At 43.4% G+C, this 14,440-nt stretch overlaps 1 protein-coding gene and 1 pseudogene across 2 annotated transcripts in view; one reads left to right on the top strand and one right to left on the bottom strand.

Moving 5' to 3' along the window:
• The window catches only part of Mrtfa (myocardin related transcription factor A), a 96,334-nt gene that overhangs the window by 35,311 nt on the left and 46,583 nt on the right, over positions 1 to 14,440 (bottom strand). The window lies entirely within an intron of this gene.
• Positions 761 to 9,376, top strand: LOC121461424 (annotated as a pseudogene).

Raw genomic sequence — 14,440 nt, forward strand, 5'->3', positions numbered from 1 at the left:
TATAACACATTTCAGAGAACAGAGAAACAATCAATTACGCCTAGACATTGCAAACAAAGAATAATTAGTGAAACAGCTATTACTCAAGAGTGATTTTGAAACACCAATTATTGGTCCTGAGTGAGCTTAGGGTCATGATGGTCACTGTACAATTGTGTTGCTGTTGCTTTTGGACATGGGTAGTGTGGGGGAGGATCTAGGGTTGGTCGCTTTCTAATCTGATTTCTTCATTTTCTTTTCCAATTATTTGCAAACAAATTTATTATTTTATATGTATGGGTGTTCTGCCTGAGGAAGTTTATCTATGTACTACGCATATTTAGTGCCTTTGGAGACAAGAAGCAGGCACTGTGTCCCCTGGAACTGGAGTTAGAGCCGGCTGTGAGCTGCCGCATGGGTGCAGGGAATTGAACATGGGTCTTATGGAAAAGCAGCCAGTGCTCTTGATCACTGAGCCATCTCTCCAGCTGGGTCTTCCAACACTTTCCCGGCAAGCACTCAGGTGACTCACCATCCATCAGCTATAAACGCATTTGTCCATCTACATACGAGCTGTCCCCACAAACCCACTTAGAAACAGGCACTGTACTAAGTTTGTGGGATTTGCTAACAATATAGGTAAGACACAGGCCTGAGCACAAGCAGGTATTTCTGTTGACTTTTTATTTATTGAGGAATGATAAGGAGATCTAAATAGTGACGTAGAGTGAAGAAAAAAGAGTGTGCCAAGTCCTTACCCCACACATCTCCCCAGACTAGCATGGCCTACAGTTCAGAGGTAAAGGCACTTGCTGCTGAGCCTGACTGAGTTTGACCCTGGAACCACACAGTGCAAGAAAAACCAATTCCTCAAAGTTGTCTTGTCCTCTCTCTCTCTCTCTCTCTCTCTCTCTCTCTCACGCACACACACCTAATTAAAAAAATAAAAACAGGGCGGTGGTGGCAGCACTCAGCACTCGGGAGGCAAAGGCAGGTGGATCTCTGTGAGTTCGAGACCAGCCTGGTCTACAAGAGCTAGTTCCGGGACAGGCTCTAAAACTACAGCGAAACCCTGTTTCGAAAAATCAAAAAATAAAAACAAATCATTTGAACTGGTTTTAAATATTTCTTGGGATGAGTGGCCAAAGTGTTAAGCTTGTGGCCTCTAAAACACAGTTCCAGTAAATAGCAAACTCACCCTAACCTAGTAATGGATACCACTAACTAGCTTCAAACCAAAGAGCTTATTTTCCTGGGAAGGTCCAGAGGAGGGGGTTGGGCGTTAGCTTTAGAAGAAGCTTGGCATGTGATAATTAAACATCATTTTATCAGTCAGTTATATCTATTTTATTCATGCATTGTACAATGTAGTTGATACCAAATCCTTAAATTCACTTGGTGGATTCAAATTATAAAAGCATATGACCTATCCCTCAGAACCAGACTACGCTGAACACACCGGTTTTATTCTATGGTGTATGACTGAAAGTAGGTGAAGCAGTACTGGAGAGATGGCTCAGTGTTAAGTACACAGGCCCAGGTTTGATTTCTAGTATTTACATGGAGGCTCACAACCACCCACAATGTCAGTTCTAGGGAATCTGATGCCCTCTTCTGGCTTCCTCAAGTACCAGGCATGTAAGTGGTATATGGACATAAACGTAGGTAAAATACCCATAGACATAAAATAAATTAAATAGGTAAAAACTGGGGCCTGGGGATGTAGCTCAGTTGGTAGAATAATTTGACTAGCATTCACGAGGCCTAGTACCACATAAATAGGTGTGGTGAGACCTCAGGAATACCAGTATTTGGGGCACAAAGGCAGGAAAATCAAAGTTGGAAGTCATTTTTGGGCGATGGTGATGCACACCTTTATTCCCAGCATTTGGGAGGCAGAGGCAGGTGATCTCTGAGTTCCAGGCCAGCCAGGTCTACAGAAGGGGTTCCAAGACAGCCAGGGCTACACAGAGAAACACTTTCAAAATAACGAAAAGAAAAAGAAAGTAACTTTTGTCTATATACTCAGTTCAAGGCCAGCTGAGGATACACAAGATCCTGTTTCCAAATAAAGAAAATAACTAAATGAAATTGGGAAGTATGTGGAAGGTGTCCTGAGAAGAAGATATTTCCCAACTTCTGCTGTTGCTGCTGCGTTGCTTTCAGCAGAGGCACTTAGTGTAGGAGCTGGGAAACGGGTAGGGAGAGGGCTCTGCAGTCATTCGTCCAGCAGGAACTTACTATACACACTGCCGCAGCAGGCCCTGGGCCAGGGGTGTGACGTGTTCAGGGAGACACAGTGAATCCGTGACAACAAATAAGTACAGCCTGCGGTGCGAGTTTGACAGGAAGTACTTCAGAGCAGGCAGAGTCCAGGAGCCAGTTTTTCCCCTTAAATGCTCTGCTAGCTAACTTGTAACAGTTTCTCTTTCTATGACAGGACCAACTGTCTAGAACAGACTTTAGGTGAAACATTAACAATAAGCCAGTCAGAGCTCAGGGCTTACACCCTTGGCGCTTCTGTGCTCAGCTGCCTGAGGGTTCCTGTGCCAAGTGCCAGTGTGTGGGTTCACTTCCATCCACTCCATCTCAAATTCCTGCTTGGCTCCCTTTCAAGGCTGTCATGGCTGCTGCTGCTGTTTCCTCTGCTTCCTCTTCCTCCCTCCTCCTCTTCTTTTTCGTGTGTGTGTGTGTGTGTGTGTGTGTGCGTGCACGCGTGCGTACGTGCGTGCACACACGTACTCTTTGGAAAAACAAAGGGTCTGCTATATGCCAGACACTGCCTGCTGCAAAGGATGCTATGGAGACTAGATGATGCAGTCACTGCCATTAGGGAAGTTTACAGTTGCAGGGGAAATGAACATCAAATAAGCACTAAAAAGTGTAAAGGGCATTTTCAAAGCCACAGACATCAGATCCTAATTAACTGAGCCTACCGGACTCAAGTCACGCATTTTACACTTCCAAATGGGGCTGTTAGGAATGCTGTCTCATGAGGACTGATTTTCATCTTCATGGAACTCTTAGGTCTGATGGGAAAGGGACTCAAAATGAATCATTATAAGAGACAAGACTGCAAGGTTTACTCATGGCTTATCAAACACGAGTCTCAGTGCCAGGCACAGGACATCTCCATGATCCATGCTGCCATCAACTGCTACAGGCAGGGAAGCTCCTTTTGCAGTGGATGGATCACTGCAGACTCATGACTCAGAGTGAGAGACACTGAAAGCTTCTGTGACAGCCCCCACCCTCAAGAAATAGTCCAGACAGGAGCTATCGAAGAGAGTCCTTAAAATTGTGAAAAAATGCTTAAGTGCAGTTTTTCTTTTCTTTTCTTTTTTTATTTTCGAGACAGGGTTTCTCCGTAGCTTTTTGGTTCCTGTCCTGGAACTAGCTTTTCTAGACCAGCCTGGCCTCGAACTCACAGAGATTCGCCTGCCTCTGCCTCCTGAGTGCTGGGATTAAAGGCGTGCGCCACCACCGCCCGGCTTAAGTGTAGTTTTTCACAGTTGATAACTTCTGGTGGGGTGAAGTGGGGAAAGACTCAGCTCTTTTTAAGGAGCTGGTCGCTGGGAGCTTGACAGTGCTCCAATGGGTGTTTGGGCAATACAAGTTGGACTTGGTGGTTTCTTTTCTTTTTGTGGGGGTAGGGCTCAGGGATGGGAGAGTGGACCTGATCAAGATGCACTGTGTGAAATTCCCAAATAATTAATGAAGGCATTATGTTGGGGGGGGGAGAAGGGGAGAAGACAAAGGGGGAAGGGTAAGAAAAGAACGAAGAGTAGGCAGGACAGGGCAAAGCAATACACTGCTTCCCTCTGGTAAGCAGCTCATCTGCACTCTGTTCCCAGATTCAAGTCCCCTTGTAAGTCTATAAAGAGCCAGAAAAGGGCATAAAAGCTGGCAACATTCATTACTGAATTGTACAGTGAATATTCAAAGTATGCGCCTAAAATTCTGAGCTGTCAAAGCAGAAGCAGTGGTTGAAAGACCCAGAAAGATCTACTTAGCTTTTACCAGAGATTATGGGGACCAGTTGGATTTCAAGGTCCAAAGTTAACACAAAAATGAAAAAGCAGAAGACAATGAAAGCACACTGTCTTTGGGATCCTATTGACTCACCATGGCTAGAGCTGAGTGAGACCAAGTATGCCTGTGAGCTCAGCACTGAGGTGGCTGAAGCAGGAAGATCTAGGAGGAGAGATCAGCCTAAGCTACACAGTGAGACTCAGTATAAGGGGAGGGGTGCAGAGGAAAGAGGAGGAAAATCATATGGTTAAATGCATCACGGATGTCTTAGAGTTTCTACTGCTGCAATCAAATACCATAACCAAAAAACAAGGTGTGGAGAAAAGGGTTTATTCGGCTTACAGTTCCATATTGCTGTTCATTATTGAAGGAAGTCAGGACAGGAACTCAGCAGGGCAGGATCCTGAAGGCAGGAGCTGAAGCAGAGGCCATGGAGGGGCACTGCTTACTGGCTTGTATCACATGGCTTGCTCAGCCTGTTTTCTTAGAGAACCCAGGACCACCAGCCCAGGAATGGCACCACCCACAATGGGATGGACCCTCCCCCATCAACCACTAATTAAGAAAATGCTTATGCTGGATCTCATGGAGGCATCTCCTCAACCAAGGCTCCTTCCTCAGTGGTGACACCAGTTTGCACCGAGCTGACACAAAGCCAGTCAGTATAATGGATGCCCACACTGGACCTTGGCAAAGAAAAGTCACAGCAGTAGGGAATGGATGGAATCCACCATATAAAGTTGTGGTCACCTAACAGCAATGTGGCATTGTTGGTGTCTCAGAATGACAATTGTGTAAGAAGCTGGCATTAAGAAGAACTATCTGAAGGTGTCTGGGTCACCTGTGTAAGTCTAAAGCTGTTCTAAAATAAAAGATTATTTTTAAAACTTGTGATCTAGGACTGGTGAGATGGTTCAGCAGTTAAGAACACTGGCTGCTCTTCCAGATGATCCAAGTTTGAGTCCTAGCAACCACATGGTGGCTCACAATGGTCTACAACCCCAGTTCCTAGGAATCCAATGCCCTCTTCAAGCCCCCGCAGGCACCAAGTACACATGTAGTACAGTGATGTATATGCAGACAAAGCACATATATACAAAATTAAAAATTAACAAAATAAACTCATGAATTTTATTTCTTCAGAAGAATTTATGATTCAATTAGTGAATTACATCAAGGGTCAGGCTTTCAAACTAAAATGCTGCCATCTCTTGGGCACAAATTACTATTCCACAAACAACTACTTATGAAGAACAAAGAGTAACAAGCTTTCTAATAGAATCAAAGCATAAGTGATCTGCAGCATAAATGAATACAACTAATTACAATATAATACTGTAAAGATAACACTGTAGAAGAATCCTGACTCTAAGATAACCACCTCACAAACTGAGATTTCAAACTTGATTGTGCTGTTGAAAAGCTCCATCATTCAACCTTTTTACAAATTCATAAATTTCTCTCCCATCTATGTCACATGTAAGCACCAGTAAAATTCTTTTCAAACAATCTATTTTAGAAACCAGAAATCACACACACACCCCTCAAAGAGATAAATATCTTCCATCTAATGGTGTAGGAGGGTCTTCTTTCTATGTGTTGCTTTCACTGGTCAAATAAAGAAACTGCCTAGGCCTTTTGATAGGGCAGAACTTAGATAGGTGGGAAAAAGAGAACTGGATTCTGGGAGGAAGAAGGCAGTGTGGCAGATGCCATGGTTCTCCTTTCCAAGACAGACACTGGTCAGACTCATGCTGGTAAACCACAGTCAAGTGGCAATACACATTAATGGAGATGGGTTAAACGAATATGTAAGGGTTAGCCAAGAAGAGGTTAGAACTAATGGGCCAGGCAGTAATCTAATTAATACAGATTTCCGTGTGATTATTTCGGGCATAAGCTAGCAGGGCGTCCTGGAGCTGGGTGAGATGAAAAGCAGGCCCGCGTCTGCCTACAACAATCGAATCTGATGCTGTCAGGAATAAAGCAGAGCTTTTGCTGAAGTTCTTCTCCTGGTTGGAAAACCTAAGCTACTTATCCATCTAGCCTAGTAATTTGTAAAAGATAGGCCCACAAAACCTAACTTAAGCAATTAAATATGGGAAAATAAAAGATCTGGGCTGTTGAATAATACTTATAAAATGGTGAGAACATACCCCTTAGGGTCCTGGTCTCCTAAAACTAACTATGCAGAGGGCACTATCATCATTTTATAGAAATTTGAGTTTTGAAACAAGCTACGTGTCCAAGGTCACAGTAACAATTAATGGGCAGAGCAGAAACTGGGGTCCAGCTGTGTACAAATCTAAAGCCTTAAGCCCACAGTTCTATCTACTGTCCACCTTTCGTTCTCCTTACAACACATTGGTCATGTTTTAGAATGACACGTAACATAAGTGCCATCAAAATGACATAGCTAGAGGACCCAGAAGTTACTGCAAATAGGATGCTATGTATATGGCATGCATCAGAACGCTCTGCAAAGGCTGCTTGTGTTCTCAGGAACCAGACATTCTAATAGACCAGTGGTGGACACATCTTCAAGGCACTCCAAGGGTCTCCCAGAGACAGATGTCTAGGAGGATGTAAAACCTCCACAGGCCATCATCCTATCCCAGATCTCAATAAAGGAAACTGTTTCATAAAGGAAAATCTAGTGAAGAGAACAGAAAGTGACTAGTGGGTAATATACATACATAAAGTCTTTTTGAGAATAAAACATGACCCACATAGAAATCTAAAAGACAAGATAAGCCAGAAATAAGGCTCAGAGAAACTGGGTTCCAGGAAACAGTAGAAGCCCAAGTCGGTTTCAAGGCAGCTACCTAGTTTGGCAGCAGTCCAAGAAAGGGGTCCAGGGAAAGCCCACCAGGAGAGAAGAAAGGAAAACCTAGCTGGTGAGGTGGTGACTTTGACCGCATGTAGCTCTGGCCTACGCTGGTAGCTGCAAAGTCACAGGTAAGTGGCTTTTTTCATGAATTTGTTCCCTAAAGTTGGATACCAGATTTAGCACGAATTCTAACTGGACTTAATAATAAAAACCTGGAGTCAGATATTAGGGGGTGAAAGCTGAGAAAGATTAGTGAAGCAAAGCAGCTCCATCAGAGTCAGGCTTGGTGGTACACACCTTTAAGAGGCAGAGGCAGGTAGATCTCTGCGTGTTCAAGGCCAGCCTGGTCTAGATAGTGAGTTCCAGCAAGAGCTATGTGGTGAGAGTCTGTCTTAACAAACAAACAAACAAAATGAACTCCACAGTGCTGAAGACTTGGCTCACAGGTTAAGAGCATGTATCGTTTTTGCAAAGAGCCTGCATTTAGTTCCCAGCACCTAGATCAAGTAGCTCACAGCTACCTCTAACAAAACCTCTGGCCACTAGGACACTGCACTCATGTTCGCAAAACCACACACATACACATAACTAAAAACAAAGTATTTTTTAAAAAATGAGCTCCATCACATAAGATCTGAATGTAGCATGCAACTGCACCGGAGCTTGAACCAAACAGAGCAGTAAATTGGCACTGTCTTCCCTAGACCAAGGAGGGCAACCCAAAGTCAAAGTATCAGGAATGCTGTTTCTATGATGTTATCCTGTTTCCCTGTGATGTTAGTTCTATATGTTTGGGAACGTCTACACCCTCATCTCTGTGGGTATTACTGATGTTAACAATCCACCTAGATCTGTTGAGGGCAGTGACAGGTGAGCAGATTCTGAACTTGGATTCAAGATAAAAGAAAATCTTCCTAGATCTGTGCACTTCTAATGTCTATATCTTTAGATACATGGGCTAGAAAACATAAACCACATTAGAATGATTATGAAAAGTCTGAGGAAACCTTCAAGCTTCATTTGAATCCTGTAAGTACTTAAGAGATTTGGGTGTTGTGATAAACTTTTCCTACTTTTCTATCTTTCAAAACTAAACAAACAAACAAACAAACCCAGGGTCTCATCATGTAACTCTAGTTGACCCAAAACTCACTTTGTAGACCATGCTGGACTCAAACCTAGACATCTGTCTGAATCAACTTTCCAACTGCTAGGATTAAAGGCCTTTTAATTTCTTAAAAATTCTGATGTTCAATTTTAGTGTCGATAACAACAAAATTTACTTTAGTTAACATTTAAGGGGAAATCTATAAATTAAGTTCGCCTTTAAAATAAATACATTTTCATATTAAAGAAGATCTATTTATTTATTTATTTATTTATTTATTTATTATGTATACAATGTTCTGCCTACACGTACCCCTGCAGGCCAGAAGAGGGCACCAGGCCTCATTACAGATGGTTGTGAGCCACCATGTGGTTGCTGGGAATTGAACTCAGGACCTTTGAAAGAGCAGGCAATGCTCTTAACCACTGAGCCATCTCTCCAGCCCTAAAGAAGATCTTTTTAAAAATTTTATTTTGGGGCTGGAGAGGTGGCTCAGTGGTTAAGAACATTGCCTGTTCTTCCAAAGGTCCTGAGTTCAATTCCCAGCAACCACATGGTGGCTCACAACCATCTGTAATGAGGTCTGGTGCCCTCTCCTGGCCTGAAGGGATACACACAGACAGAACATTGTATACTAAATAAATAAATAAATAAATAAATAAATATTTTATTTTATGGGCAGAGTCGTTTGGCCTATCTGTGTAGATCAAGTGTGCTGGTGCCTGTGGACTCCAGAAGAGGGCGTCAGATCCCCTGGACTGAGTCACAGATGGCTGTGGATAGCAAGTGTTGGGAACTGAACCTGTGTTCTCTGATCTCTAGCCTTTAGGAGGGATCTTTCCTGACGGAAGGGTTAGAGGGCAAAGAGATGATCAGAAAGAAAAGTTAGAACACGAGTTTTAAACTCCCCCCCCACTGACTCAGTGTCTGTCTCTCTCTCTCTCTCTCTCTCTCTCTCTCTCTCTCTCTCTCTCTCTGACACACACACGGGGGGGGGAGACAGAGAGAGAGAATTTGAAGGTTGTTTTAAAAAATGTTTATGCATAAAGTTCTGGCTGTTCAAGGAAAAACATACAAACACATAGCAATTTCTCCCTGTAAAATCCTAGGCAGCAGTCCTCCCTCCTCGGTTTGTGTGTGTTCATGATGAACCTGGAAGGAGGGGACACAGCCTTGACAGGCAGGATGACGCTGGCAAGTTTATATACCCGTATGTGCCATGCAAATTCTCCTTGAGCAACCACATCACTGGTGTCAAGGATCAGGCACCCATCTAGATGAGTGTGGCCAAGGTTGACAAGGTTGCGGGCAGGTTTAGTGGCCAGTTTAAAAGCCTCTGCCACCTGTGGGCCATTTGCAGGATGGGCAAGTCAGGTGATTCTGTTCTCCAATTGGCTAATGCTGATGGCATCATCTCAAAGAACTGAGCAGAGGAAATTTGGGGATATGTGTTGTAAGGAAACAGCGAGAACCCCACCTAATTCTAGTTAGTGTAAAGTTTTAGCTATCTAGCTGAATTAGAGATTTAAAAATAAATTTTGGGGCCGGGCAGTGGTGGCGCACGCCTTTAATCCCAGCACTCGGGAGGCAGAGGCAGGCGGATCTTTGTGAGTTCGAGATCAGCCTGGTCTACAAGAGCTAGTTCAGGACAGCCTCCAAAACCACAGAGAAACCCTGTCTCGAAAATAAATAAATAAATAAATAAATAAATAAATAAATAAATTTTGGGAAAGGCTGCAGCAAAATGTCTGAGATGAAATCTGTAAAATTAAACTTCACACAAAATGGGAGGATAGAAACCGTAAGGCCAGCAGCCACAGTGCTGGAGAGTTATTCTCAAGTTCAAACCCACGCTGGAGTAACCCAGGCCATTGACCTGTTAGACATTCCCACAGCAACCGGTCCCTGGTTAGTAAGGACAGATGAGAAGAAAAGGCGCATGGGCCTAGCAACCCACAGCTGTTTCCTGACGTGGCTGGGTCTGCAACGGGGTTCGCACGAAGTTCTACGGAAGAAACCGGCGTTCGGTCAGCGGAGAAATGGTACTGGTACTCCCCACTGCCTTCAGGAACACAGCACATGGTCGGAAGGGGACAGGCCAGACCACGAGTTCAAGTAGAATGTAAAACAACGTCACACATATCAGAAAAATATTTTTTAAAAAAAATCTTTTTTAAGTTTTTAAAGATGTATATATTTTATGTATATGGTGCTCTATCTATATGCCAGAAGAGGGCATCAGACCCCATTATAGTTTGAGCCACCATGTGGTTGCTGGGAAATGAACTCAGGACCTCCGGAAGAGCTGCCAATGCTTTTAACCAACTGCTGAGCCATCTTTCCAGTCCCCAAGAGGAATACTTTTTAAAATTTTGTTTGGCACAAGATTTGTACATTTTTCTGAGGCAAAATGTGATGTTTTTACTCCTGTGTAACTGGGTTAATAATGAGCAAATCAGGGCAATTCACACAGGCATCGTCTTATACCTCTGTCATTCTTTATGCGGAGTAACTCAAAATTCCCACTTGGAAATACCCGATGTATTATTGTTAACTACAGTCACTAAAAATGTTTACTTTAAAAATGTCCCTGATAGGAGCCTGCACTTCTCGAGACTTTTGTGTTTTTAATCAAGCGAGTATTAGCATCCCTGATCAGCCTCGCCCTAGTGGTTTCAGAAAAATGGGCGAGACTTGTTTGACAACCTGTGTGTCCCCTTCTCCGCTGGCTCTGCTGATTCTCATGAGCCAGAACTACAGCAACAGCTGGGGATCATTAAACCGACAGAAATAGCCTAGGAGACTCCGACGTGTGTGAGTGGGGGAAGGAGAGGGTGAGTGTCAGATTAAAAAAATCAAAAGGGCAACAGGCAAGTAGGGGGGGCAGGGAAGAGATGAAGCCTCGGAGACTATCTTGTCTATTTCCTTCACAGCCAGGGTGGACACTACAAATGAAGGGGAAACTAGACTATACCAACACTGCCCCACGCCTGCCTATTCCTCCGTGGATGGCTTGATCAGGCCTAGGAATGTGGCAGGCTGGGCTGTAAGGAGAGAGAGAGAGTGGAATACACAGTCTAGCCTCAGATCAGCCTCGGTCTGGAGGAATCATTCAGAGTTGATGGACCGGTAGGTCCCAGGGATGTACTGGCAGCAGAAACCAAGCGTAAGACAAGGCAGGCACAAGGGCTGTGAGAATCTATGGCTCAGCCCCGCTCAGGCCTAAGGCATTCATTTCCTCTTGGGTTGTTCTTATCAGGTCACGTCTATCCCCCAACCCCCGTCCTCCCAGCTTTTGAACCTGGCAGGCTTCAGAAGATTGGTGCAGGAATGTGCCATCCGCCTGGGCCACAGCCCAAGTGTGTTCAGCACATACCTGAACGCTCTAGAGGAGCTTCATTCAGATCAACCCCAAAGGAGTAAGCTTGCATTTTTTGATATGCACATCTAATTCTGATCAGTTCCAGGACCCTGGGTACCTTCTTCATTTCACACTTGCCAGGATGTCTACTCAGTAGCACCAGGAGCTCTCCCAGCAGGGAAGTCCTATATCTACCCAAACAGGACTGTAGATTCTGTTCCCCCACCTGAAAGCCTGGACAGGAAATTATTCAACTGCAGAGACCATGACTGCAACTTTCTTTGGTAAGAGTGTGTTGTAAGCGTAAGATTGCATGAATTTAGCTGGACATTTTATTTGATGACTTTAATTAATCTACTGAAGAAAGTTTCACCTCACTATGTAGCCCTGACTGTCCCGTAACTCACTATGTAGACCAGGCTGGCCTCAAACTCATAGAAATCCACCTGCCTCTGCTTCCCCAGTTCTGGGATTAAAGTTGTGTGCCTCCACGCCCAGACGCTTGCTTCTTATCTAACCACAAATCAGACAGCAAACTGTGTTCATGCTTATCCAAAATGTACCAGTCTTGTCTTACTAATTATATTTGAACCTGGTTTTACATAGTGAATCCAGATACTTCACAATAATTGGCTAACTCTGAATATCTTAAGTTACATTATTAAGAAAGGCAGAGGATATTAAAACATTAAATCACTTGGCTCTAAAAACAAAGGGTTCTGAATTAAATGGCTAATAGAGCATTCTGAGGGGCTGACATGAGAGGACCAGCTGTATGCCGACAGACTGCTGGTTGTGCTGTTACAACCACAGATCACTGTGCACAGCTTAGATTGGTAGAATACATTTCACGTCTCTTACCAATTTTTAACATCATGCAACCTTTAACTAATAATTAAAATGTGACATCACACATATTACAACTAGTCTCTACTGTGCACATTTTGTGTGGAAGTGAAGACAGAAACAAGGAGGGAGCAGCACAAGTCAACATGATGCCTGATAGAAACTTACACATGACCTCATTTGAATCATGGCTGAAGATACTAGAAAATCAGAAACTGGTTTGCTAAAGCTCAGAACAACATGGCCACACACCACGGGCAAGACCAAATTAGGAACTCAGGGTTGAGACAATTTGCTCCATGCTAAGACAATGACTGCCTATCACATAAAGGCTTCTACCCTCAAGGAATTAATCTATAATACCCAGTGACTTGACTGACGCCTCTCAGATGGAACAAGAAGAAACTGGACCATCTCTTGGTCCAACATCATATTCTGAATCTAGCTGAAGAGCATTACAGAAACATTATTTTTTAATATCACTGAAGGCTAGAATTATGCACGAGATTGACTAAGACTGGGCTATGGAAGCACTCAAAAACCTCAGTCACTTGAAAATAAACAATCTTCCTATGGACACAATACTGCCCTCTAGTTGCCAGAGGCACAGAAATGATCGGCAGTTAGTAAACTAACAGTTATTGCACACAGTATGGCTTTTGGTATACACTTGAGAGGGCCACACAGAAAAGGCTGAGCTTATCACATACACTAAAACAAACAAACAAAAAACAAAAAAAAACTATAAAAAGTGCAAAGATCTTCAATGGACTCACAAGTGCAACAGAGAAGATAAGTGTAAAATGGCCAGTGAGGCAGCTCATGATGAAGATGCCTGTTGACCTGAGTTCATCCATCCCCGGCATCCATAAGATGGAAGGAGTGAACAGACTCTGAAAGTGCCCTCCACATACGTACTGTGGAGATCAGGCACGCATGTGCCAATATACATTCATACACATACGAAGCAAGTAAATGTTTAAAATGTTAAGAAATAAGCTTAGAGATCTAAGTTACTAGAGAACAAAAGGATTCTGTAATATTCATGGAGGCAGCAGTGTATGAGAAGTATTTGAAACACTTCATAAACTGGAGATGAACAGCAAGAGCCAAGGCCAAGAGGTAGGAAGTACTGTAAGATTAGGACCACAGCCAGCACTCTCCACAGCTGCCATGTTAAGCTGGTGAAGAGGAATAAAGGCAGCAGGCAGGGAGAGAACAGGAAGGCAGAGAACTGGCCCATCTTAAAAGGCAGCCAATAGGAACATCTGTTATTTGCTATCAAGTAAAATGAGACTTTCAGTTTCTCAGGAAACGAAGAACTATGAGCCATATTTCAAGGCACAATGGCCATGTTTGTCTAGTGACCATGCTGCGCAGTAAGTCACAGTACTGGCAGCTATACCAGAAGGTAGTATGAAACCACAAAACACCATCTCCAAGACTGCTCATGCCTCCTTAAGAAAATGACTATCAGGCAGATCTGATCCTTGCCAACAGCAATTAAAGAAAAAAAAGGAAATGACTGTTATTAGGAATTTATCTATAATAACGAAACACAAGACTAACATACTTCATTTTCACTGGATGCCATTGGGTATTCAGCATAATCCATTTCTTTGGTGAGCTTACAAAATGATGTTTACGTAAAAAAAAAAAAAACTTAATTCGAGAAGATATGACCTGAGTCCTCAAAGGTGTGTAATGCAGACCAACACAAAGTCAGAAACTTACTTATAAGGGAAGGTTTGGGGGGTGTTATTTTTTTGGGGGGGGTGCCCCTACCATATGATTTTGTAGATAACAGGGTTGTACTGCAATGGGAAAAGTTAGACACACCGATAGGTGTACAGAATTCCACAAACAGAGTGAGCATATCAACTGCCAGTCTGATCCTGCTTGAACAAGGCTGCATTAGTACAGAGTTTTCCACACTAATGCCGACACCTTTGCTTCTTTACTTCCAATGCTAGAGCCTGAACCCAGGGTTATCACCCTACACCAAGCTAAATCTGCCAAGACATTAACCTAGAAAGTTGGGACTCTGGAACAGTACGGCTCTCTGGGTCTACGAAGAAAGGGGCGCAGCCCGATGACTGAAGTCTCTCCTTCACTCTGCAGAGTTATGAGATTCTCTCACATAGATCTAATATACTTCTAGATTTAAAAAACAAACAGAAACAACCACCTCTCAATCTGCTCTTAAAATTCTTTGCAAACTGGGCACGGAATGTCAGTCTGCTCTGCAGCTAATTCATTCATTGCTGACTCCAGACTCTCAAGT

This window comes from Microtus oregoni, unplaced genomic scaffold (genome assembly GCF_018167655.1).
Source record: "Microtus oregoni isolate MIOR12 unplaced genomic scaffold, Mior012 000022F_ref0000154, whole genome shotgun sequence".
NCBI lineage: Eukaryota > Metazoa > Chordata > Mammalia > Rodentia > Cricetidae > Microtus > Microtus oregoni.